Source organism: Triturus cristatus, chromosome 5_2 (genome assembly GCF_964204655.1).
Source record: "Triturus cristatus chromosome 5_2, aTriCri1.1, whole genome shotgun sequence".
NCBI classification, from domain to species: domain Eukaryota; kingdom Metazoa; phylum Chordata; class Amphibia; order Caudata; family Salamandridae; genus Triturus; species Triturus cristatus.
The window spans coordinates 285,067,688-285,094,345 of record NC_140588.1 but is presented as its reverse complement, the minus strand read 5'-3'; the positions used below and the strand labels follow the sequence as shown (position 1 = coordinate 285,094,345).

The 26,658-nt window shown below is 44.9% G+C and overlaps 1 pseudogene; it reads right to left on the bottom strand.

Moving 5' to 3' along the window:
- Positions 1-2,240: 2,240 nt before the first annotated feature.
- LOC146822883 (arf-GAP with coiled-coil, ANK repeat and PH domain-containing protein 2 pseudogene) lies at positions 2,241-4,685 on the bottom strand (annotated as a pseudogene).
- Between the last annotated feature and the right edge of the window lie 21,973 nt (positions 4,686-26,658).

Below are 26,658 nucleotides of genomic sequence, written 5' to 3'. Positions count from 1 at the left end.
TGCAGCACATTCCTGTACTGCTCCCTTGTGCTGGTGCACAAACAGCAGCCATACACCAACTTAGACACCCTAACACCATGGTGTAAGTGTGCCTGCGTTGCAGGGATGATTGTTTATGTGCAATGAAAGCACACCTCCCTGCATATAAAAAATCATTAAAGGCTGGTTGCTCCTCTATGTTTGCTGCAGAATGCAACACACATAAAAAGAGCAAAAAACTAGGAGAAATAAAAGTATTTCTCCTCATTTTGCCACTTATGCACCGCCCCTGGGGAGTTGTAGGATTCTGACGTATTCCCAGGTTAATGACGTTTTGTAAATCTGGGAATGTGTGAGGTTCCATGGATGTTGCTTGGGAACGCCCCTTTCACTCAGATTAATGAGTAAAATGGTCCCATATTTACAAGGCCATGACAAGTCATGCAGGGTGACTTATGCAGCCTTGTAAATGTGGGCAGGCACACTGCACCACTCGTACTTCTAAAATAGTGATGCACCGGCACCGCAATGGGCTTATAAATGAGGCCCTATGTTTCCTGGAGTGAGTGCTAAAAAATCATTGTATCCTTCCTGCATTCAGCCTGTGGTGCCCACTTACCTTGGCCACCGTGTACAAAGTACTTGATCCTAAATGTACGAGTGCACAAAAGTGTTTGTGGGAGTAGGGGTTTTTGTGTGAGTGGATGCATTCTGAATTCCACATTTGGCTTGATCATAGGTTCTTCAGATACAATTGTTTTTAAAAAAAACCTGTGACAAATTTTCTTTACGTGCAAAGCTTTCTTTACTAAAAGGGAATACGCATAGTTCAGATTTCAATGGAGAATTCACGAGAGTACACCAAGACACTACAAACAAAGGGCCTCATTTACAAAGCCGTTGCGCCACCGGTGTGTCACCTTTTTTAACACACCGGCGGAACAGTGTGCCTGCCCATATTTACAAAGCCACGTAAAGTTACCCAGTGTGATTTTTCTTGACCTTGTAAATATGGGTTCCTTTAACGCATTACTCTGGATGAAAGGGGTATTGCATGGGTGTTGTTGTGGGTGTTCCCACGCAACATACATGCAACCTGACACATTCCCAGATTTATAACATTTTGAAAAGCTGGGAGTGAGTCAGAATCCTATGGCTTCCTAGGGGAGGTGTAGGAGTGGGGCAAGAGGAGAAATACTTTTATTTCTCCTCGTTCTTTACTCTTTCTATGCGTCCTATATTCTGCAGCATTCATAGAAAGAGGAAAATGTCATCACTTATTGTTTTTTGGCTTCCTGCACAAACACAATCATCCCGCAATGCAGGCATCCGTGAAAAATGACTCAAGGGTGCCTGCACTGACACATGGCAGCCAATTGTGTGCCAGTGAAGGGGAAAACACAAGCATGCATTGCATTGTTGTCAACACGATGCATCCATGTGCTTTGAAAATGACGCAACTCTGTGCAGCAAAAGGGCTTGCAGCGCGACGCTGCATCATTTTCTTGTAAATGAGGGGCATATTGACCACCCCCAAATTCATGCAGCGAATTAACTATGTCTAAGTGCTGTAAAAGTGTAGAAATCAACATGAAGGTCGCCACTCTTTGCAAATCTTATACCAGTTAAAGGCTCATAATTACCAGTCTGAACTTAATAAATTAATATTGTTTTTGGAAATAACTTTTTCAAAACACGCAATTTTCATTTATTTAGTTCTCTTCAAGAAGTAAAACGTTTACATACATTTGTTTGTATAACATTTCCCTTCAATTTGGAAGAACATTCCTATAACTTTTTGAAATTTTTTAAAATTCTATACTAATTTATTTGCATTTTCTAGTCATTGTTGACTAGGACATGAAAACTAAAATTAGATATTCAAAAGCTGCCATCTAGACTGAAAGTGTAACCAATTTTAGACCATGTAAGGGTGCTTTTTTACATGAAAAACAGGCGCCAGAATTGATATACACTATGTAGCATGGCATCTGTTTCACTTAGGATTTACAATGAGAAGCCTTCAAATATGTATATCCTTCCGCGGAGGTACCACAAGGTGAAATGCATGGACAGTCAGACCATGTGGTAACTTGATACATTTAAAGCAAGGAGTACTTTGCTAGACTGGCTGCTGAGGTATCCATAATTTCTGGTGCACTGTGGTGTCTTTATGCATATAAAGGACCCTAGATTCATTGTGTCAATCAAATGCCCTAGGAGGTCCCAGACTGTTCGGTACTTAAACTAATGTTCCCAAGTCATGTAATGAGCCAGGGACCAGGCACTTTACTCAGGAAGAACCAGGTGAGGTGTGGGTAAGGACAAGGGTAACCTTTTCTTCTCCTCATCGCTGAAGACTTTGGTGATTCGGACGGCTGGAAACGGTTTAATTTCTCAGGATTATTGGATGCGATCTGTGAAAAGTCACTGAATATGTCCTGGTAGGTCTCGTCACCTGACTGTCCATATAGTCCTTCAGATTCCCGAATCTCCTCATTCATTGTTGCCACTAGCAACAGTATTACAATATCAGCATTTGCAGCTTCAACTGCAATAGTCAAGGTGTCTTTTCCTTCTTTTTCTTTGGTGTGCTGATTTGCTCCACGTTTCAGAAATAAGCAGACTTGCCCAGTGTGCCCTAAAATAGTTGCATGATGCAGGGGTCCTCTGCCATTCAGATCCATGTGATTAACATTGGCACCATTCTGCAGCAGGAACTCACATGCGACCAAAGAACCCCCATGCACAGCCTGAATGAGTGATGTTGCACCGTTTTCCTCTGCATTCACCCAGTTAATATCTGCGCCATGTGCCAATGCTTCTGCCATATCAGGAAGGCTTTTCTCATACGCAGCTCGAAAAAGGTGCAGCCCTGGATGAAACTTTTTCGAATCCTGAAATACTGAAGAATCTCGCTTCTCGACCTGTAGGACAGGTTCATGAAACCTGTTTGAGGATACAGTAGAGACAAGAAGTTCTCGACTGCCATCTGAACTGAAGCGGAATCCACTGCCATTGCTTTTCACTGAACGTCTGGAAGATGTTGAGAAGTGATCCTGTGATGTCAGGGACTTCTCAGAACTACTGAGGTCTTTGTTCTTGCACTGGGAATAGGGCCTTTTCTGTCCATCAAGAGGGTGTGAAGCAATGCAGTCCTTATTCACAAACCTCTTTTCCACGTACTTTGCTCTGATATATGCCTCCTTTTCCAGTCTTGGATTTTCATTGCCTGGCTTCTTTACTCCAAGGGTTTTCAATTTAGCTTCATATATTCGATTAATAACTTGATTTCCCAGTTCACACATCAGCTTTAGTAATTCAGGCTCCCATGTATCTACCGTTAAAGACCTTACTTTCGAAAAGTGCACACCAAGACTCCTGTGTATCCCAGAACACTCAAGGCACAGGATGATTCCAAGGTTGATGCTGGCCCATCGCGGATCCGCCAGACCACAATCGCAGCAGACGGAGTTTCCAGCGATACACTGAATCTGCTGTAATGCACTTTCACCTTTAACTAATTTCTCTTTCACCTCGCAGCCAGAGTCCCGACTTCCTGTGGAAGGTGAAGGTTTCTTATCGAGCTTTTCCGTCTCATCACTCTTTTCTCTATATGCTGTAGCAATACTAGTTTGGACAGCTTTAATCCATGCCTGTCGCAGCTTTTCTGAGTCAGCCTGTAGCATACTGCTCTTTGTTGGTGTGACTACTTCAAAGCAGAAACGTCTTTCTATGTGTTCACAGTGTTTAACTGTGCAGAGTCGTAAATCTTCGACAACCACTGTGGGGTTATCCTTCATTTTTTTCTGATATACCAGCTGGTTGTTTTGTATTGAGAACCAGCGCCTATTCCAAGTTTTAAAGGCATTACTGGCCCTTTTAAAGAGATATCCCTCCGTTACAATGCCATTAGTCGCATCAGCATTGTATTCAAGTCTGAGATCATAGTTGGTGAAATCCTTTTGCTGAATAGTGGAGTGTTTTTGTTCCATGTCCCTCTTCTCCTTTGCTGCATCCACAACAAGCTGATCCAACTGAGAGCCAAGCTCTTTCATGTACGGTTCAAGTCCACTGAAGAGATCGTAGCCCTTGTGGAAGAAGCCTAGATGTGCATACATGAAGGATAACATCGATTTTAAAATTTCAGACCTCCGCTTTGACTGAAGAACATTGATTTGAAGGACATTGTCCAAAGCTATGTGCCGGAAGCATTTTCTTTTTGCGATTAAGATGTTTGTTGCTTCCTCCACCTCGTGCAGTTTTGTTCTTTGAACTTGGGCATTTTTAACTAGTGCTTTTTCTTTTTCTTTACTGAACTTATCAAACTGCTTCTTTGCATCTTTGAATTTTCGAATATCATCCTTAATAAATATCTGGAGCTGTGTTTTAATGGATCTCTGAGCTTCGTCAAACAGGATTGTGTGATAATTGATCATTTCTTGGAGGCTGTCGGAAAACTTCGTCAAGCTGGACTCAATCACCACATCCTTGCTTGAATACTGTGCGAGGTCCCGAATGCCATTCATAAATTGCTTGTTGGCAGCACAAAAGGCCTTGCCTGCATCAATCATGCCACTACATAACTTAACAAGCTTATCAAGTTTCACTTCCAGTTCCGTCACATCACCTTCAACTTCCTTCAAAGCGGCTCTGAAACGGGGAGAGTCCTTCAAGCACTCCTCGAAATCAACCGTCACCTTCATGCTGTCGCCTCGGCCCCTCCCGGGCGATGAAGGTGAGGGCAGGAATACGGAGGCAGCAGCAAGAGAAGGGGATCTGAGCGCAGCAGTTGAAGTCTGTCACACTTCAGCCTGCCTCACCGCTGCACAACACCTCGGCGCTTCTGAACACGGTCCCTGCTGGCAGACACTCCAGTCTCCTAGATACGCACATAGACATAGACAACGGACAACAATGCAAGAGCCCGAGCGTCATAGACACAAAATATAGAATCAGATTGTCGTCCTCGGCAGGGTTCCACCAATGTATTTGCATTTTCAGCAACAAGGCAATTCATCACTGGGGGTAGTGGTCCTTAGTAATTTTTTGTACATAGACAATCCTGGGTCACAAAGGTCGATTTTAAAGGAAGGTTTCTGCAACCACAGAGGCTCCTGCTCCCCAGAGTCTTTTTCAATAAGGGAAACCTGTCTGCTAAACTAGTGTACTATTGAACGTGCTACAAAATATTTAACATCTCACAGATGCCTTAATTGGGACTGTGGATTCTGTAAAACACGATTTTTATAATGTCCGAAAATCGATCAATACAGCTCTTGCTTGACATTTTTAACTTCAGAGATGTTTTTTCGTTTCACACATGCTCCATCCGGGGGCCTTGGAAAGAGAAACCATTAGGATGCATTGCGTCTTAAACTGCGTTAGTCCAGATAAAGGAGGTTGAAAGGGCAAGGATCTTCGTTTTCTTGCATCAGTCGCATGGATGGTCACTGTTACTATGCGGCATCTATGGTGGAAGACTGATGGTAAAGGTAGCAAACAATCTGGCTTTATAGCCATTTGATTTTTTTTTCCAGGATGGGGGTGTCTGTCATGGAGCGGTAACTCAAACATTTTCAGCATGTTGGTGTTTAAATACTCTCATTTGACAACTGGGCAATCAGACAGTCCTCCTCCAGGTCTGTTGTCACTGCAAGGAGCAATCCTCTGCCCAACATGCAACATCAAGAAATGATAGTGGCTTTCCTTAATATCCTGAAAATCCTAAAATTACTTAGACTCTTTGGTGACTTAGTTTATGTAGAGAACACATTTCACAATCAGGGAATTAGCATTAGGGTCTCTGCATTCTTTTGGCAGGAATCTGGATTCATTTCCTTGCTCAAACTCCACTATCTGCTGTTTTCTTACATTCTCTGCCTTGTTTTTTCCTGCTCACTCCACTCTTTGCTCTACTTTCTAAGATGTATTGTTGCTGTCAGCTCAGTCATCTCAAAAAGTTTGGATTTACTCTGTGGCACCCCAATGCAGTTTAAATATGCAAATGTATATAACATGATTGAATACTGCAAACACACTCTTTCAAACACATGTTGATGATAGAGACATCATTTTTCTCTTGAATAAAATATTAAAACACGTTTTGACATCTTAGTGTAACCTCCCCTCCACAGCAATGGTTGAGCGGAAGCAGCTTTTGCCTCATGTGTTACTTTTAGAAACACCACCTTGCATAAGAGAATGTAGGTCTGCAGATGCCTGTAGAATGCATAAGGCTGAATGTACATACTTATTACTTACACAGAGGGGAAACCTACTCCTGAATAAGCATCAGCTGGCCCAGTTGATTTTATGCACATGGCCATGTCATGAGTTGCTCAGTGCATATGTCTGAACACTAGCTATGCAGCTGTTGGGATGGGAATGTACTGAATTGTAAACAGGTTTTCCCCCTGCCATTAGTGCATGACTGAATATGAAGTTGATATTGTGACTTTTTGCTTGACCGGAGCATCACACTAATCTAGCGTATGTGTGGAAGTCGAGGCATGCCCCTGGTAATATGAAGTCCAGAACCTGTTCTACGACCTAGAAGGGTGTACTACAGATACCCTTGCAGTGGTCATAAGTCTAATCTCCATGCCTGGGGAGAGACACATAAATGGGTGGGGGCATCATACCATGTTTTGTGGATCTTTATTGCGATCAGATCTTTTTTTCTGTGTCAGAGAGTGAAGTCTAATGATCCCTCTAATTTAAAATTCTACTGTTATGTGAATCCCTTGAACCCTGCACTGACATACCGTGTGTATGTGGAGTAAATGTAGCACATTTGATAGTAGAATGCTGCATGTAGTATACGTCTGAGTGCTGGGACCAGTGAGATCCATTTTTGATGCCCCTCATTTAATGTGTATAAGATGGCCTGATGGCCTATGCAAGAAGCTTCTCCAGACAGGGGAGGTGTGTTGCGTGCATTCCAGTGGCTGAAGGTCAGAGACCCAAACACTGAAATCTAGGAGGGTGGAAAAAGGGATTCCCTTTGAAATTCAACGAGGGCCTTGTTAGAAAAAGGCTGTTAATAAGTTCTTGCTGAGCTCTGTCATGTGATACAGAGTATAGACGAAGGGTGGGACTGCAGTTTCTCATGTTCAAGATGCAGAAGCTTCAAGGTGGGCCTGCCTATTGGTTTGTCTCTGGTTACTTCTTCAGAAAAGAATTGTGAGCCAGCCCACAAGACAAGTGCCCAGTAACCAGCAGGTGGAAAGAAGAGGAGCACTCCAATGAATAATTATTCACTGAATGTGAAGGAAGAAAGATCAGATCTTGGTTAATAAACTCATACCTTTATGCATTTTAACACCACAGCATTTATCGGGTGGATGTCTGGATACATACAGAATGAGATGTGAGCATCAAGTTTTAGCATTCGTAATTAAATGTAGAGTAATCATTCATTTTCTTCAATGGATGTATCATTGTCTTAGTACAGAACAATTTGGAATGCTGCTGTGACCATCTGGTTGCTGGAACCTACATCAGTCTTTGGGGGCATCTTTGGAATCTTGTTATCACCCTGGTGGGACCATAGTCCCAGGGAGCACCTCTTCACTGCTGCCCACATTCCCTGAGCCTGCACCTCGCCCTGGTGGGACCACAAGTCCCAGGGTGCAACTGGTTCCTTTCCCGCGGCCGCACATGAGGGGGAGGCGTCACAATTGCGCTTAAAGCGCTGCCTCGCACCCCACAGCACAGGCTGAGACCAGGCGAAGCCCTGGCCAAGGGTGGGCCCGACCTTGCCCATCATTGCCAGGAAGAGGCAGGGCAGGGCCACCCCCCTTGGTTTTTGACTCATCGTCGCCCTTAAACTGGTAAGACTTCTTTGGGACCTCTAATCCAACTGTTTCCACCCTGTATCTTCAGACCATTTTGCAGAATTGCCAGTACATTTTCCCTATTTACCTCTGGGACCTGGTGGCAGAACCAGAGAACCGGCAAACCAGTGACCCATATGAACAATTTGTGGAACTCGGCCCAGCTTCATATTATGTTGGTTATCAGCGGAGTCATTTCCTGCTCGTGTTTGTTGACTCCATGATCCTCCTTTTCACAATTTTTCAGTGTCTTTTGTTTAACCGGCCTACAAGATTGTATCTTACATATCTCCTTCTCTAATTGTAATTCTGGTCTTGTGCCCAAGTCTACTCTACCTCTTTTAGGCTTACATTGGGGGTGAGGTGGTATTCTACCCTTACTTGATTAGAACATGGGCAAGTGTACTTGTGCAGTAAAAAAACACCCCAGGTGCCTATTCCGGCTCCTTTGCCCCAACCCTAATAGACAGGATGCTCCAGAGGGCCAATGGGGTGGATTCAACCAAACTAGAGTTGACGGAGAGGCGCCTGTCTTTAACTCCGGACATATTCAGGCAGAGGCCTGAGCCACTTATCTCTCAACCAATAATTCCTGGTTCTGCATCGGGGTTAACAGAATCCTTGTCTGGAACAATTGAGTCACTCCCACCATCACCGCAACAACTCCCAGTGAAGCCAGTAACTCGTAGAGGTGGCACCACCACTAGCTCATCTAAGACTGTTAGATGTAAAACTGGTAATGGAGCAGGAACTAAGAGAAGGAAAAACCCAGAATTAATAAGCAGCGAAGATGAACTAGCTAGCACTGGGAGAGTGACTGAATCTCTCACTAACCCTCAGTTAGCTTCTGACTGTCCTTCTTGGGTGAGGAATTTGACAGTGGAGTTAGAGACCCAGATGAGAGCTATCGTAAAGGAAGAGCTTGCGCTCCTACTCAACCACCTAGGCACAGATCAACTAACAGGGCAGAGCAGCAAGGTCAATTCCCCTGACAGCACTTCCCCTGCTTTAGGGAAGAGGAAAGATTGTAGCTCCCAGACGGATAGTGTAGGCCAATCCTCCCCAGGCAAGCGTGGACCTACGAGGGCCATATCCTCCACTGTCCAAACGAGTGCCGGCAGGGCAGAGGCTCATAGTGCCGTGCCAGCTGATAATGCTCTGTCTCATTCAGAAAAGCCTGGCATTCACCCAGTCCAAGATCTGAGGACAACAACTGGCCCTAGGAGCCTAACCAATGTGAAAGGGAGCAACTACTTTGCTCCCAACAAGGAGGACCTATAAAGAAGAAGGCCCACCCGTATAGAGCACAGGGAAGGCAGGGAAAGGCCAGACCCTGTAGAGGCAGAGGACACAGGATCAGTACTATTGACTACCCCGACCATACATCTACCCCCAGCCTCACTCCCTTATGTTATCGTACTAACAGGTGTACCCAAGATTAAAAATGGCCAGAAAGAAACACAGCTGGACCTAAAGAACAATTGTCTTTTTTGGCTAACCAGGCAAAAGCAGTTCTCCTATGACAGGGCTGGAGAAATTTTAATGGTTCGAAGAGTTGGGTGAGTGGGTTAAAATTCAAAATTAATGCAGGGAGACTGCATAGTCATTAACTTTAGTAATCCCCTGACAGTACAAACCTTAGCAGGCCAGATTGCCCGTCCCCATGCACCGTGTACAGGGGTCCGAGCTCATAATTTGGATTTTTTCTATTCTCACAATTACACCCTACCTTGGACCCCAATCTCTAGGGCCCCAACATATAGGTTTCAATTCCATCCAATAGCAGGCCAACCCCCTAGACCTCTCTTTAACATCCCAGTAGCAAACAGATTTGGGGCCCTTGAGGAGGTGGACTGACTCGTGCTGCAAGGTGGTCACACTCTCAGCTCCGGGTCTTGGGGGGCCAACAGGGAGCCAGGGAACCAGGGGTGAGCAATAGTGGGCTGAAGACTCAGAACATCCTCAATAGCAATGGAGATGAACAAGGGGACCAAAAACTCGAGTCCCAATGGGGAGCCTCAGATTATGGCAGGATTGGTGTAGATTTGCTTCACAACCCACCTCTAACTTCTCCAGACTTCTAGTTCAACTAGGAGCAGCCCCCTATTGGAAGCTGTTGAAGTAGTCTCCATGGCCCAGCTAGAGATCATTCAAAGCCCTGACCCTAACAGTCATAATGCACATTGTGTTAATCTTAACCCCGGCCATAAACTGAGGGTTTTATCATGGAACATCGCCGGAATAAAAAGTAAACTGCACTGCCCAGACTGGGGGCAATTTGTAGGCAACCATGATGTGTGTATGTTTCAGGAGACATGGGCAAGGGAGGACATTGTGAGGGGGAGGTTATGCAACTTTCAATGTGTTGGCTATGACAGGGGGAAGAGGTAGACCCCGCGGGTTTTCATGCACTTGGGTTGCTACTCACTTGGATTGTACTGTTGAGCAGTTGAACACCTTATCCAACGACATCCAGTGTATTGTACTCACTTTTTCCTCCAGGATCAAAATAGCCTTCATTAACATTTATTCCCGTCCTGTAAGCATCGCACAGGAATCCCCGACCATAGATCTATTAAACACATTCATTGAATCCGCACCCTTGAATGCAAGACTGATTATAGGGAGAGATTTTAATTGCCAATATGAGCTCCTCGCTGCCCCCACTGATGCTCCCCCTAGCGATGAGGATTGTCTTTGGCTAATTCTTGATCCTCAAATTCCACCGGTAAAGGCCTGGACCCCCCTGGCACTCCAGATAAATGCAGTAACACTAACCCATTCCCTGAGGGCATGTAACGGCCATGCCAAGTCAGACCAGCTCGGGAAGCTAACCTTTAATAGAACATGACAATCCTCTCTGTTGGATTATATTCTAGTGGAAACAAGCATATGGCAGTGGGTTGTCGACTTCGCTGTCATGCCGAGACATGACAGTGACCACTACGCCCTGATACTGGAGTTGGAGCCTCCAGAATTCTACAATCCCACGGCCATTGGTGCCCCTGTAGGTATCATTTTAACACTTGCTAACAATAGAAGGAAAATCAGATGGAGAACACTCAAGCAGTCACCAGATAAGGCAGCCGCATTATATGCTCTAACTATTTCGCCCTTAATGGAAATGGAGGAGGCTGCCATGTCACTTAACTCTCCTCAAACCATCAGTCGACTTGAGGCTCTGCACGTAGAATTGTCAACTAGCCTGACTAACATTTTTAACCCCCTGACGCATTCTAAGGTGAATAAGGGTGCCAAACAAACTTGGTTCAAAAGACACACAATTGATGGACGGAATTCAGAACAAATCAAAACATTCTCCCCCAGTCAGGAGACCTGGGTTAAATCCATCATTCTTTTGCTCACCATGCCACCCCAGTTTAGACCTGGCCATATGCAAATCAGTCTTGACCCTGTGCCTCATGGGAACAGTCCAGCCCAAACTGCCAAGTCAGGTCCTCCCTGGACCGGAAACAAGCATCCTAGGACCGGTATCGGGGTTTCACCCCTCTTCAGCCATGATATCTTCAATCCAGTGGCAAAGTGAGCCCGGGATCTACGTCTAGACATACCCAGTGCACTTAGGGCAAGAAAGCAAAAGACACACAATTGATGGACGGAATGCAGAAAAAATCAAAACATTCTCCCCCATTCAAGAGATCTGGGTTAAATCCATCATTCTTTTGCTCACCATGCCACCCCAGTTTAGACCTGGCCATATGCAAATCATTTTTGACCCTGTACCTCATGGGAACAGTCCAGCCCGAACTGCCAAGCCAGGTCCTCCCTGGACCGGAAGCAAGCATCCTCTGACTGGTTTCGGGGTTGTACCCCTCTTCAGCCAGGATAGCTTGAATCCAGTGGCAAAGTGAGCCCAGGACCTAAGTCTAGGCATACCCGGCGCACTTAGGACAAGAAAGGAAAAGACATACAATTGAAGGACGGAATGCAGAACAAATCAAAACATTCTCCCCAGTCAAGAGATCTGGGTTAAATCCATCATTCTTTTGCTCACCATGCCACCCCAGTTTAGACCTGGCCATATGCAAATCAGTCTTGACCCTGTGCCTCATGGGAACAGTCCAGCCCGAACTGCCAAGCCAGGTCCTCCCTGGACCTGAAACAAGCATCCTAGGACCGGTTTTGGGGTCTCACCCCTCTTCAGCCAGGATAGCTTGAATCCAGTGGCAAAGTGAACCCGGGACCTGCGTCTAGGCATTCCCGGTGCACTTAGGGCGAGAAAGCAAAAGACACACAATTGATGGACGGAATGCAGAACAAATCAAAGCATTCACCCCCAGTCAAGAGATCTGGGTTAAATCCATCATTCTTTTGCTCACCATGCCACCTCAGTTTAGACCTGGCCATATGCAAATCATTCTTGATCCTGTGCCTCATGGGAACAGTCCAGCCCGAACTACCAAGCCAGGTCCTCCCTGGACCGGAAACAAGCCTCCTAGGACTGGTTTTGGGGTTTTACCCCTCTTCAGCCAGGATAGCTTGAATCCATTGGCAAAGTGAGCCCGGGACCTACGTCTAGGCATAAACGGCGCACTTAGGGCGAGAAAGCGACAGACACACAATTGATGGACGGAATGCAGAACAAATCAAAGCATTCACCCCCAGTCAAGAGATCTGGGTTAAATCCATCATTCTTTTGCTCACCATGCCACCCCAGTTTAGACCTGGTCATATGCAAATCAGTCCTGATCCTGTGCCTCATGGGAACAGTCCAGCCCGAACTGCCAAGCCAGGTCCTCCCTGGTTCGGAAACAAGCATCCTAGGACCGGTTTCAGGGTTTCACCCCTCTTCAGCCAGGATAGCTTGAATCCATTGGCAAAGTGAGCCCGGGACCTACGTCTAGGCATACCCGGCGCACTTAGGGCGAGAAAGCAAAAGACACACAATTGATGGACGGAATGCAGAACAAATCATAACATTCTCCCCCAGTCAAGAGATCTGGGTTAAATCCATCATTTTTTTGCTCACCATGCCACCCCAGTTTAGACCTGGCCATATGCAAATCAGTTTTGACCCTGTGCCTCATGGGAACAGTCCAGCCCGAACTGCCAAGCCAGGTCCTCCCTGGACCGGAAACAAGCATCCAAGGAGCGGTTTCGGGGTTTCACCCCTCTTCAGCCAGGATAGCTTGAATCCAGTGGCAAAGTGAGCCCGGGACCTAAGTCTAGGCATACCCGGCGCACTTAGGGCGAGAAAGCAAAAGACACACAATTGATGGACGGAATGCAGAACAAATCAAAACATTCTATCCAGTCAAGAGATCTGGGTTAAATCCATCATTCGTTTGCTCACCATGCCACCCCAGTTTAGACCTGGCCATATGCAAATCAGTCTTGACCCTGTGCCTCATGGGAACCGTCCAGCCCAAACTGCCAAGCCAGGTCCCCCCTGGACCAGAAACAAGCATCCTAGGACCGTTTTCGGGGTTTAACCCCTCTTCAGCCAGGATAGCTTGAATCCAGTGGCAAAGTGAGTCCGGGATCTACTTCTAGGCATACCCGGCGCACTTAGGGCGAGAAAGCAAAAGACACACAATTGATGGATGGAATGCAGAACAAATCAAAACATTCTCCCCCAGTCAAGAGATCTGGGTTAAATCCATCATTCTTTTGCTCACCATGCCACCCCAGTTTAGACCTGGCCATATGCAAATCAATCTTGACCTTGTGCCTCATGGGAACAGTCCAGCCCGAACTGCCAAGCCTTGTCCTGCCTGGACCGGAAACAAGCATCCTAGGACCGGTTTCGGGGTTTCACCCCTCTTCAGCCAGGATAGCTTGAATCCAGTGGCAAAGTGAACCCGGGACCTACGTATAGGCATTCACGGTGCATTTAGGGCGAGAAAGCAAAAGACACACAATTGATGGACTTAATGCAGAACAAATCAAAGCATTCACCCCCAGTCAAGAGATCTGGGTTCAATCCATCATTCTTTTGCTCACCATGCCACCTCAATTTAGACCTGGCCATATGCAAATCATTCTTGATCCTGTGCCTCATGGGAACAGTCCAGCCCGAACTACCAAGCCAGGTCCTCTCTGGACCGGAAACAAGCATCCTAGGACTGGTTTTGGGGTTTCACCCCTTTTCAGCCAGGATAGCTTGATTCCATTGGCAAAGTGAGCCCGGGACCTATGTCTAGGCATACCCGGCACACCTAGGGAGAGAAAGCAAAAGACACACAATTGATGGACGGAATGTAGAACAAATCAAAACATTCTCCCCCAGTCAAGAGATCTGGGTTAAACAAACTTGGTTCAACAATTCTTGTCCTAAGGCAAAGGGTGCCCTCATAGTTGCCATCAAAAGTAAGGAAAGATCCTTAATCAAATCAAAAAGGGCCCTTTATCGAGATAGTACCAAGTTAGCTAAGAAGAACTGGGAGCTTGAAAGATGGGATGCCATTAAAACAGCACTTTCTAATAGGGACACGAAGACGTTCTGGTCACTAGTGAGTACAGACAGTAGTATAGAGAACTCAGCCTTAGACCCGAATATTACTGCAGCCGCATGGAAGTCTCACTTCCAAGCTCTGTATTCCACAGAGGATGCCACAGAACCCAAAGATGAAACATCTTTAGCAATCCCAGGGATTTTCCTTGAAGACGCCCAAGGGTTTACTTTCACAGAAGTTTTAAATGCAATCAGGAAGCTTGCCCTTGGAAAGGCCCCCGGACTAGACAAGATTCCTGGGGACTTATTTCGGGAGGAACCAAACATTTGGTGACCCTATCTTTGGGCAACATTTAATGTCATTCTGAATGGCATGAAGATCCCGGACACCTGGTTAGGGGCTGAAATTTTCCCAATTTTTGAGAAGGGCTCACCTCTCCTGCCCACCAACTATAAGCCGATCAGCCTGATTGACGTCACCCAGAAATTATTCGCTAGGCTTCTCCTCAAGTGCCTCCACTCCTGGATGGAAAAGCATGAAATTCTGAGTATGTATCAAGCTGGTTTTCTGAAGAATATCTCCACTATCGACCAAGGGGCAGATTTACAAGCCCCTTGCACCACTTTTGCGCCACTTTTCCAATGTTAAAAATGACGCACAAGTGGCGCAAGGGGCTTGTAAATCTGCACCCAAATCTTCAGGGTCCAATTATCATATTGGAAGATGGTGTCAATAGAGGGTGGCAGCCTTTATTTGATATTCGTTGACCTTAAACCGGCCTTTGATTTGGTCCCCCGGGCCAAACTGTGGTAGGTTCTTGAACAATTGGGTATCTCGCCCTACCTGTTGTCATTGATCATGCCACTGCCTCCAGGTAATTTTGCCCAAGTAAGGTACGGGAAATCCGGGGAATTGACCCCCCACTTCTCAGTCAACAGAGAAGTAAGGCAGGGGTGTGTGCTGGCCCCTACCCTGTTTTGCCTCTTTATCAATGCTTTGGTGGCTCAATTAAGTGAGGTAGTGGACAACGACGCCCCAAAGCTGGTGCAGGGTAAGGTGCCAGAAATTATGTTAGCGGATGACACCTTGTTGTTATCTAAGTCCCCTATGGGCATCCTAAGGATTCTTGACCGTTTCTCTTTATTTTGTAAAAACGGGTGGCTGGAGATTAATACATCAAAGACCAAATTTATGGTCTTTAACCCAACCAAAACATCTCTTCGAAATCCCTCCTTAAATAGCACCTTGTTAGAGAGGGTGACTGTCTTTGACTACCTTGGTGTTACATTGTCCGAAACATTTGAATGGGGCCCACAACCAGTAAAAGCAAGCTTGAGGCTAGCGCAGATGTTTGGGGGAATCACTAAAACCTTTAGGAACTCCTCATACAAACCGCCTAGCCCGGTGACTGAGATATATAAAGTACAAGTTAGAAGTGCTGTAGTGTATGGGGCGTAACTATGGGGTCACTGTCCCTCTGGTGGCTGGCCAAAATAGAGAATACATTTTTGAGACAGCTCTTGGGCCTACCGCCAGGCACTCCCCTCATCCCTCTGTGCCTGGATTTAGGAATTAAACCTATTGTGGAGGAGATTGAACTCAGACCATTGACCTTTTGGCGTAGTTTGTGGGCGACCCCTGAATTAGCAGTCTTGCAGTCTGAACTTAAGGGGATTATGGGACTCCCGGGAGTGGGAAAGTTACCATGGTTTGCAAATATAAAAGATGTTTGCCTTAGACTAGGCACACCTAACCTATGGAGTAACCCTGAGGAAGTGTCCCCGACAATTCCACGACTAGAACTAGTAAGAGCCTACAGATCGCTCAGACTAGCTGATATACAGGGGAACACTAAACATGGGTACCTAACGGCTGACTTCCTCAATATTAAAGCTCAGTACCTCCTTGAGCCTTTTCTGGATGATATACAACCTTCCATGGAAAGGTAGCTATATATCCAGTTTAGAATAGCGACCCTGCCGGTTCATGCATTCACGAACAAATGGTCAAAAGCTCCATACCTTGGGTGTCCTGCTTGCAATAGCCCTGACGAGTCTGATATTCATGTTCTTTTCTTTTCCCCGTTTAAAAATACAAATATCAGATAGAGAGTGGATCACTGGTCCTGAAAGAACCAGGGTTAGCAACAACAGTACTGGGTACTGTTAAGAAACCCTCATTCACATTTTTTGCAGGTGGAAATTAGCGGCATGTTCGATTATCCGCTACTTGCTTGACAGCGTGACAGCATCATCATTGGGTTAATGAATGCTTCCTCCACCCGGAGGTTTTTCCTCTGGTTTTTTCAGTAGTGATCAGAGAACCGTGTTGGGTGTATAGTGAAGTGATTTGCAGTGAGCGAAAGTTAAAAAACTCGTAAAACCAGTATGTAATTTTAATAAGACTGGGTTCGAGTTGGATTAAAAACGCTTTTCGTGCATAATGCAGACTATTTAGGGTCTGGTGCACTAAAAAAATGTGTCAGAAAAAGAGGTCGACATGTTTCAGCCCTATCTAATGCCCATAAGGGTCAGGTGGGCTTTCATCAGGACCTAATTTATGTGTGGAAGACACTATTGTTAGTAGGTCTCTGTTGTGAAGAGGATGGATTATATTCTTCCACCAGCAAATGTATGTTCAATGTGAACCTTATATATTCAAGTGGAGGGTTACATCGGGTAGAAAAGGCTTTTCCCCGCTCTTTTAGACGGGAGTAAGTGACTTGTTCTGTCGCTGCCTCTCTCTACCCGGTGTATATACAACCTACCATGGAAAGGAAGCTATATATCCAGTTTAGAATAGCGACCCTGCCGGTTCATGCATTCACGAACAAATGGTCAAAAGCTCCTTACCTTGGGTATCCTGCTTGCAATAGCCCTGACGAGTCTGATATTCATGTTCTTTTCTTTTGCCCTTTTTAAATATAGCCAGAAGGCATTGGCTCATACCACTTTGTAGAAATCTGGGGTGTAGGCAGTGTTAAGAGGCGTATAGAATACTGAGATCTGACACTCACCCCACCACAGTTTTTGCCATGTCCCAATTCCTCAATTATTTGTGGCATAGGGTGTTGCTAAATTCATCACAGCAACCATAAATAGTTCTCTTTGTACTTTGTCTAATTTTAACCATTTTTTTATCTTTTTAATATTTTTTTAACTCGCTCCTAATTATTTTAACTCTCAATTGTTGTAATGATACTTGATTAACTTAAAATGCATTGTGGCTATCTTTTATAATCTGCCTTTGATGAATTTTTTATATTGCTCAAAATTAGCTATGTATGTATTTGTATCATCTACTTTTTATGGGCTACAATGACCGTAATAAAGTTTGTTGAATGGAATGGAGAAATATTTGAAATTGTAAGGTCAAACACAGAGTGGGATTTTAATAAGATGCTCCAGGCAATTAAGGACGAATATTAGCCTATAAATGGCACAGTAAAACATTATTTTGTACTCGATCGCAACACATCAAACAGACTTACTAGGTCACTCTTTTCATTGTATTACAACTCCCACCACTTCACTACAGCATATGACAACCCTACTGATTAATTTCTTTCTGCTCTTGACATACAACTCTATTGCATCATCTACTGCAACTGAACTTCCAAGGCAGTGGAAATATTTTCCACACGTAATATATTCTTGCAATACTTCCTCGATCTACTGGAGATTTTAAACAGGCTGACTATGTTTTTAATATTGTCAAGCTGGCCAACATTATTGATATTTCTCTATTTTTGTTTCAACTTAATAAGTGACATCACGTGTAACAATGTTGCACATTTCTTACATTTACATTTCAAATCATCCTTTTCCAAATGTTAAGAAATTGCAATGTGTGTGCCATGAGCTCTGGTTCTCTGGCTGCCAGAAACTAGGCTGCACTCTGAGCAATGTTTTCCCATTAGTATCCCAGAAAAAGATTTGAAAATATAGGGCTTGATACACAAACTGCACTTTGTAGTAGGTTTTGTAGTACTAAATAACTACTGCAAAGTGCCATTCACAAACTGCACTAACGTACACTTTTGTAGTAAACTTACACCATTGTAGTAGGTCCCTACTTCCATTATTTTTTATGAGAGGGTGTTGCAGAAGCAGTGGTTTGCCATGTGTAATGCTGGACTTAATTCAAAAGTGTAAATTACTACAAAAGTGTAAGATATTACAGAAGTGCAGTTTCTGACTAATGAAAAGTAATAAACTTACTCAACAGTGTAAGTTATCTTTGTGAATAAGGCCCCTAATGTTAATTTTTTGGACCACAATATTTTGTCAATATTGTGCCAATTATATTTTGGTCTAGAGTCTGTCATTCAACACAACCTGGTGAGGTACAATGGATATGGATTTCTGACTGACAAGATGAGAATCATTAGAGGGTGACATACTGCAAAATGTTCTTAAAATGGACCAAAATATGAGAGAGTGGTTGTGAGGTTTATTGTACACTCTCCCTTCTCAGGTCAGAATTCCTCAGAGCTGCTCTCATTGTGGTTCACTAAAATAGAAGTTTGACGCTTCAGTGGATAGTTTGATATTGGTGTTAAGGCATTAGGAATCACAGATATGTAAAAGTTGTAATTTCTATCTCCATCTTCAAAGGCAACATACACATTTCCTGGTGCTGTTTGCAAATACTAAGACGTAGTAAACTTACTTAAAAGTGTAAGCTACTACATAAGTGCAGTTTGTGAATAGCACTTTGTAGAAAGTTTTTTAGTACTACATTAGTACTACAAAATGTACTACAAAGTGCAGTTTGTGAATTAGGCACCGTATTGGTAAATGCACGTAATCACATGTGGATCAAGCACAAAAATAAGTCTCTCTTCTTCCTCTGATTTCAAGAGAAGTGGCTCTCTATAAACAAAAAAATCAAAACAAATATGTAAAAAACATAACACAAACAGAGCAAGTATAGGCCGTCTATGACGGCACAAGTGTTAATACTCAAATTTTCCTATTCCGTAGTGAACTCAAAAAAGGTCCAGATGCTCACAAGCCTTTTACTGTAAAAGAAATATTGCAGTTGGGAGTGCTACTAAGATAATTACTGGGGAGTTATATTAATATCACTATTAAGAATAAAAAGACAGTTCAATCCTAACAAAGTCCACCCAGATGGGTCAAAACATTCTTCCATTCGTCCATAATCACATGATAAGATGTAGAGGTGAATCTTCAAAAATTTGTTATTTTTCACAAAATAGAAATATCTAAATCAGCCAATGCATTTTTACCCTTCAACAAGGACTTCATCAGGGAGCACATGTATCTTGAACATTAATGTCACCATATACAATTTTCTGTCTGCAGGATATATAGGTGGTTTCAACATTGTGGATGATTAATGGTCATTATACAATCCTTTATTTTATTTTAAGAGGGTGAACATTACTGTTTGCATTTTATTAGGATTTGCGTGCATAATTGCTGAAGGTTAACTTCTTTGTTTGCCTTTCACATGTTATATTGTTGGTAGTACTATCTGCTATGTGCAATACTATATACATATTCCACTGTGTATAATATGCATTAATGATACTACAATAAGGCTGCTGCATTGCGTGCATTATATATAACCTGCAGAGCCCCTGCCCGTCATTTATGTTTACACATTTTCACCATTTCTATTATGATGCTGTGGTGTTTCTCAACCCGTGACCAAGGTGTGCATGATGCTGAAATAAGTTGGATTGATCTTTGGTGTTGTACTGGATTCAATTTGCAAAACTACGTATCCCGGTTTGTTCATTCAGCACTGGATCTCGTGACTTTGATTTTGTGATGATGTTATCAGTGATGTCATCAGTGATGCCATTTGATATGTCATGAGTGATGTCATCAGTGATGTCACTGACCATGTCATGAATTATGTGATATGTGATGTCATCAGCACTGCAATGCGGGGGCGAGAGTTATAGTTAGCTCAAATGACTATAACGGACGAATCTCTCTGGTTTTGTACGAGTGAAATGTCCAACTAACTCTAATGTCCCTGAAACCTATAGTCTTTTCAGTGAATTTCTAAGGTTTTTTTAATTAAAATTTCTAACTATAACATCCCTGAAACCTGTGTTTTTTTTCAGTGGATTTCTAAGGTTTTTTACATGCTATTCCCTAACTATAACTTCCTTGAAACCTCTGGTTTTGTCAGTGAATTTCTAAGGTTTTTTAAATGCTAATTTTAAACTATGCCTACATAGGTAGGACATGCGCAGAAAGAGGAAGAAAGGTACAGAAAGAAGCACGAGCAGTGCAGAAAGAACAAACAGAGGTGCAGAAAGAAGCAAAAGATGTACAGAAAGAGGCAAGAGAACTGCAGAAAAAGGCAAGAGGTGCAGAAAGAGGCAGGAGAGGTGCACAAAGAGGTAAAAGGGGTACAGAAAGAGGCAAGAGGGATACAGAAAGAAGCAAGAGAAGTGCGGAAAGAAGCAACAGAAGTACTAAAAGAGGCAAGTGAAGTACAGAAAGAGGCAACAGAGGTGCTGAAAGAGGCAAGAGAGGTGCAGAAACAGGAAAGAAAGGTGCAGAAAGAGGGAATAGGGGTGCAGAAAGAGGGAAGAGGGGTACATAAATTTGCAAGAGAGGTGCAGAAAGAAGCATGAGTAGTACAGAAATAAGCAAGAGAAGTACAGAAAGAAGCAAGAGAGGTGGAGAAATAGGGAGGAGGGGTGTAGAAAGAGGCAAGAGGGATGCAGAAATGTGAAAAAGAGGTGCAGAAAGAAGCAAGAGCAGTGCAGAAAGAACCAAAGAGGTACAAAAGAGGTGAGAGAGGTGCATAAAGAGGTAGGAGAGGTGCATAAAGAGGCAAAAGGGATATAGAAAGAGGAAGGTGGGGTGCAGAAAGAAGAAAGAGAAGTGCAGAAAGAGGCAAGAGAGGTGCAGAAACAGGGAGGAAAGGTACAGAAAGAGGGAACACGGGTGCAGAAAGAGGCAAGAGAGGTGCAGAAAGAGGGAAGAGGGATACAGAAAGAGGCAAGAGGGGTGCAGAAGGAAGCAAGTGAGATGCAGAATAAGGCAACTGAGATGCAGAAAGTCGCAAGAGAAGTGTAGAGAGAAGCAAGAGAAGTACAGAAAGAGGCAAGATAATTGCTGAAAGAAGCAACAGTGGTTTAGAAAGTAGCAAGATAAGTACAGAAAGAGGCAAGTGAGGGGCAGAAAGAGGCAAGAGAGGTGCAGAAAATGGCAAGAGAACTGCTGAAAGAGGCAAGAGTGATGCAAAAAGGGAAGAAGGGTGCAGAAAGAAGCTAGAGAAATGCAGAAAGAGGCAAGAGAGGTGCAGAAATAGGAAATACGAGTGAAGAAAGAGAAAAAAGGGTGCAGAAAGAAGCAAGAGAGTTGCTGAAAGAGGCAAAAGAAGTGCAGAAAGAAGCAACAGAGGTGCAGAAATAGGCAAGAGGGGTATAGAAAGAGGATAAAGAAGTGCAGAAAGAAGCCAAAAGGGTGTAGAAAGAGGCAAGAGTGGTACAGAAAGATGCAAGAGCACTGCAGAAAGAACAAAGAGATGTGCAGAAAGAGGCTAGAGAGGTGCAGAAAGAGGCAAGAGTTATGCAGAAAAAGGGAAGAAGAGTGCAGAAAGAAACAAGAGAATTGCACAAAAAAGGCAAGTGAGGTACAGAAGGAGGCAATGGAACTGTAGAAAGAGGCAAGAGAGTTGCAGAAACATGCAAACAGGGGTGTAGAAAGAGGGAACAGGTGTGCAGACAGAGGCAAGAGAGGTGCAGAAGGAGGCAATAGAACTGCAGGAAGTGGCAAGAGAGTTGCAGAAACATGCAAAAGGGGCACATAAAGAGGGAACAGGTGTGCAGACAGAGGCAAGAGAGGTGCAGAAAGAGGGAAAAGGGGTACAGAAAGAGGAAAGAGGGAGGCTGAAATTTGCAACATAGGTGCAGAAAGAAGCAAGAGCAGTGCAGAAAGAACCAACAGAGGTGCAGAAAGGTGCAAGAGGGGTACGGAAAGAGGCAAGAAAAGTGCAGAAAGAAGCTCTTCCTCAAGGTTATGTGTTAGAGAGCATTAATAGAGGGGGAGAGGGGGCGGTATTGCAGTGGCTGTTAAGAAAGCTTATACCTTCAGCTTGGGTAAGGAGAACATAGTAGACTGCGAAAGCGCTTCATTTAAAATCAGGCTCAACCACAATTTTACAGTATCTGGTCCCCTAATCTATAGGCCCCCCGGGCCCTCGAGTGTATTTAGGGAAGACCTATTGAGCAACGTGGGACAATTTGCCAGTAAGGCGGCGAATTTTACCATCCTAGGGGATCTCAATCTCCATCTTGAGAACGGTGGGAAAGCTGTTATTGTCAGCTTCTTGGCCAATTTAGAGGCCTTCCAGCTGACGCAGCACATTCTCGAGGGTACACACGTGGTCGGTCATTTGTTGGACCATATTTTTTCCAACCTTAGTCCTTTAAAAATCTACCCGCCGGTCCCGCAGGCTTGGACTGACCACTTTTTGGTTTCATTCTCTCTGCAGTTGCAGGGCAAAGCTGATGTTATTTGCCCAGCCCAAGTTCTCAAATGCCCCTGGCATAAGTTAGACTTGGATCTTTTCTCTGCCTGGCTATCTGGGCATAGGTCTCAGCTACCACCAGATGTGGATGCAGCAAATTTGTGTTTCCAAGAATGGCTGACGGCCGGCCCAGATAGCTGTATCCCGGCCAAACGGAGAGGAAAGGGGCGAGGGCCATCTAATCCGTGGTTTTATGATTCACTTACTCTAGCAAAGAAGGGCTGCAAGCAGCTAGAGCGCGCATGGAGACGCTCTTACGATGCGGTAGCAAAGTTAGAATGTCGGGCGGCTGTTAAGCAGTACCACAAGTGCATTCGGAGAGCACGAGCAGAGTTTGTGGCCAATAAAATCTTGGTCAGCCCTAATCCCGTTAAGACTATGTTCTCCCTGCTTAAAGGCATGAAGAGCGCGGGTGTTTCTAGGGTTTCTCCCATTGCCTCCAACCATCAGTGCGACGAGCTGGCGCAGTACTTTGTTAATAAAGTAGAGCAGATCTATCTGGTTGTACCAAAGTCGGCTTTCTCAATGGAGGGGGAGGCGCCAGGAGTGGGGGATACCTTGGGGGGCAACAGCTTGTCATCGTTCCCTCCCTTGACGCCCTCGGAATTTGAGGCCCTGTGTTTAAAAATTAAATCAGGGTCCCCGTCCGACCCTGTGACACCTGCCCACTATCGCCAGTTTCACTCAATGATCTCTCCTGTGAGCTTAGATCTGGCCAACTTGTCTTTGATATCAGCTTCCGTACCTCGGGCGTGGAAATATGCTAAAGTCATCCCATTGCTAAAAAAACCTTCTCTGGGCCCGGTCGAACCTGGCAACTATCAGCCCATCTCCCAGCTGCCGTTTTTGGCCAAACTAGTGGAATCACACGTGAATTCTATTCTGTCTAAATTCATTGAACAGAACGCTATTCTTGATCCATCACAACATGGTTTCCGACCTCAGCATATGACAGAGTCCGCGTTATTGGTAGTGTCGGAAGCCATTCGGGGCAGTTTGGATGTAGGGGACTCCACGGCTTTGGTCCTTTTGGACTTAAGTGCTGAGTTTGATACTGTTTCCCATGAGATAGTTCTCAAACGCCTTCAGGAAATTGGGATCAGGGATTCGGCCTTGGACTGGATCCGGTCTTTTCTAGAGGAGAGGTCCTTCCAGATTTTAGTACCACCTTTTTACTCTCAGGAGTTTGCTTTGCATCAGGGGGTGCCGCAGGGCTCAATATTAAGCCCACTTTTGTTCAACCTATATGTTAGACCCCTGGCGGAGGTGGCAAAGGGCAGGGGGCTGTCCTTAGTGTCGTATGCCGACGGCGTCGACACCCAATTGGTGATTGCTTTTTCGAAGAAATGCAATGCCAATTTGGGTAAGTTCATGGTGGATTTCCTGGCTATCTCCGATTGGCTGAAGGCAAACTGCGTACAGTTAAATGCCAGTAAATTGGAGATTCTGCTGTTTGGGAAGGACCGGGAGTTATGGTCTGAGCATTGCTGGCTGGATCGCCTCAAACCCACCCCACTCCCTAAGGAGGTTGTGAAGAACTTGGGAGTGTGGTTTGATAATGGCTTGACTTTCGATAAATAAACGAAAGCCGTCGCTGGGGTCTGCTTCGGGCTCCTGTGAGGCCTGAAACCTTTGCTTGGTGTCTTCCCTCCCAAGGTGCACCAGACCATTGTCCAGGCGTCCATTCTGTCCAGACTGGACTACGGTAATTCCCTCTACTTGGGTGCTAATAAGGCAAGCATCAAGCGCCTGCAGAGGGTCCAGAACACGGCGGCGCGGATTCTGGTTGCACTGCCTAGATCCTGCTCAGTGGCGCATGTGCTCCCCAAACTCCACTGGCTGCCTGTCAAAAAGTGCATTCCGCTCAAGGCGCTGTGTATATCACATAAGATCTTTACGCGCCAGGCTCCATTGGGGCTATCTCATTTGCTGGAGCCCTATGTGCTTGGGAGTTCATTGAGATCTGCTGACCTTGCGCTGGTCTGCAGCCCTCGAGTCTGGAGAGCGAGGGCCCGGGGGCGCTCGTTCCGCTGTATTGCGGCAAAACTTTGGAACTCGCTCCCGGCTCACATTAGAGCTACTCCGAGCCATCTGGCATTTCGAAAGGCCTTAAAGACATGGCTTTTTCCTACTTTTGCTGTTTAATCACTCTGTTACACTCCCACACTCTTGTCCTCGGTCTTTGGTTGCGCTGGCTGGGACGCCTCGTTGCTGAGGCAGCCATGCGCTTTACAAATCCGAAATAAATAAATAAATAAGCAAAAGAGATGCAGAAAGAGGCGAGAGAACTGCAGAAAAAGGCAAGGGAGGTGCAGAAAGAGGCAGGAGATGTACACAAAGAGGCAAAAGGGGTACAGAAAGAAGCAAGAGGGGTGCAGAAAGAAGCAAGAGAAGTGCAGAAAGAAGCAACAGAGGTGCTGAAAGAGGCAAGAGGGGTGCAGAGAGAGGCAATAGAAGTACAGAAAGAAGCAACAGAGGTGCTGAAAGAGGCAAGAGAGGTGCAGAAACAGTCAAGAAAGGTAAAGAAAGAGGGAACAGGGGTGCAGAAAGAGGTAAGATGGATACAGAGATTTGTAAGAGAGGTGCAGAAATAAGAAAGTAGTGCAGAAAGAAGCAAGAGAAGTGCAGAAAGAAGCAAGAGAGGTGGAGAAATGGGGACGAGGGGTGCAGAAAGGGGTAAGTGGGATACAGAACTTTGCAAAAGAGGTGCAGAAAGAAGCAAGAGGGGTGCAGAAAGAGGTAGCAGAGGTGCAGAAAAAAGAAGAGAAGTGCAGAAAGTAACAACAGAGGTGCTGAAAGAGGCACAAAGGGTACAGAAAGAGGCAAGAAAAGTACAGAAAGAAGCAAAAGAGGTACAGAAAGGGGCAAGAGAGGTACAGAAACAGGCAGGAAGGGTGCAGAAAGAGGGAACGGATTTTGGAAAGAACCAACAGAGGTGCAAAAAGAGGCAAAAGGGATGCAGAAAGAGGTAGGAGAAGTGCACATTGGGGTACAGAAAGAGCTGAAAGAAGCAAGAGAGGTACTGAAAGAGGCAGGAGAGATGCAGAAACAGGCAGGAAAGGTGCAGCAGGAGGGAATGGGGTGCAGAAAGAGGCAAGAGAGGTGCAGAAAGAGGGAAAAGGGGTACAGAAAGAGGCAAGAGGGATGCAGAAATATGCCACAGAGGTGCAGAAAGAAGCAAGAGCAGTGCAGAAAGAACAAACAGAGGTGCAGCAAGAGGCAAGAAGGGTACAGAAAGAGGTAACAAAAGTGCAGAAAGAAGCAAAAGAGGTACAGAAAGAGGCAAGAGAACTACAGAATAAGGCAAGAGAGGTGCAGAAAGAGGCAGGAGAGGTGCACAAAGAGGTAAAAGGCATACAGAAAAGGCAAGAGGGAAACAGAAAGAAGCAAGAGAAGTGCAGACAGAAGCAAGAGAGGTGCCAAAAAGGCAAGAGAGGTGCAGATACAGGCAAGAAAGGTACAGAAAGAGGGAACAGGGGTATAGAAAGAGGTAAGAGGAATACAGATATTTGCAAGAGAGATGCAGAAAGAAGCAAGAGCAGTGGAGAAAGAAGAAAGAGCAGTGCAAAAAGAGGTAGAAGAGGTGAAAAAGAGGCAAGAGGTGTGCAGAAAGAGGTAGAAGAGGTGCACAAAGAGGCAGGAGGAGTACAGAAAGAGGCAGGAGGGGTACAGAAAGAAGGAAGAGAAGTACAGGAAGAGACAAGAGAGGTACAGAAACAGGCAGGAAAGGTACAGAAAGAGGGAACTGGGATGCAGAAAGAGGCAAGAGGTGTGTAGAAAGAGGGAAGAGGGGTGCAGAAAGAAGCAAGTGAGATGTAGAAAAAGGCAACAGAGATGCAGAAAGTCACAAGAGAGGTGCCGAAACAAGCAAGTGAAGTGCAGAAAGAGGCAAGAGAATT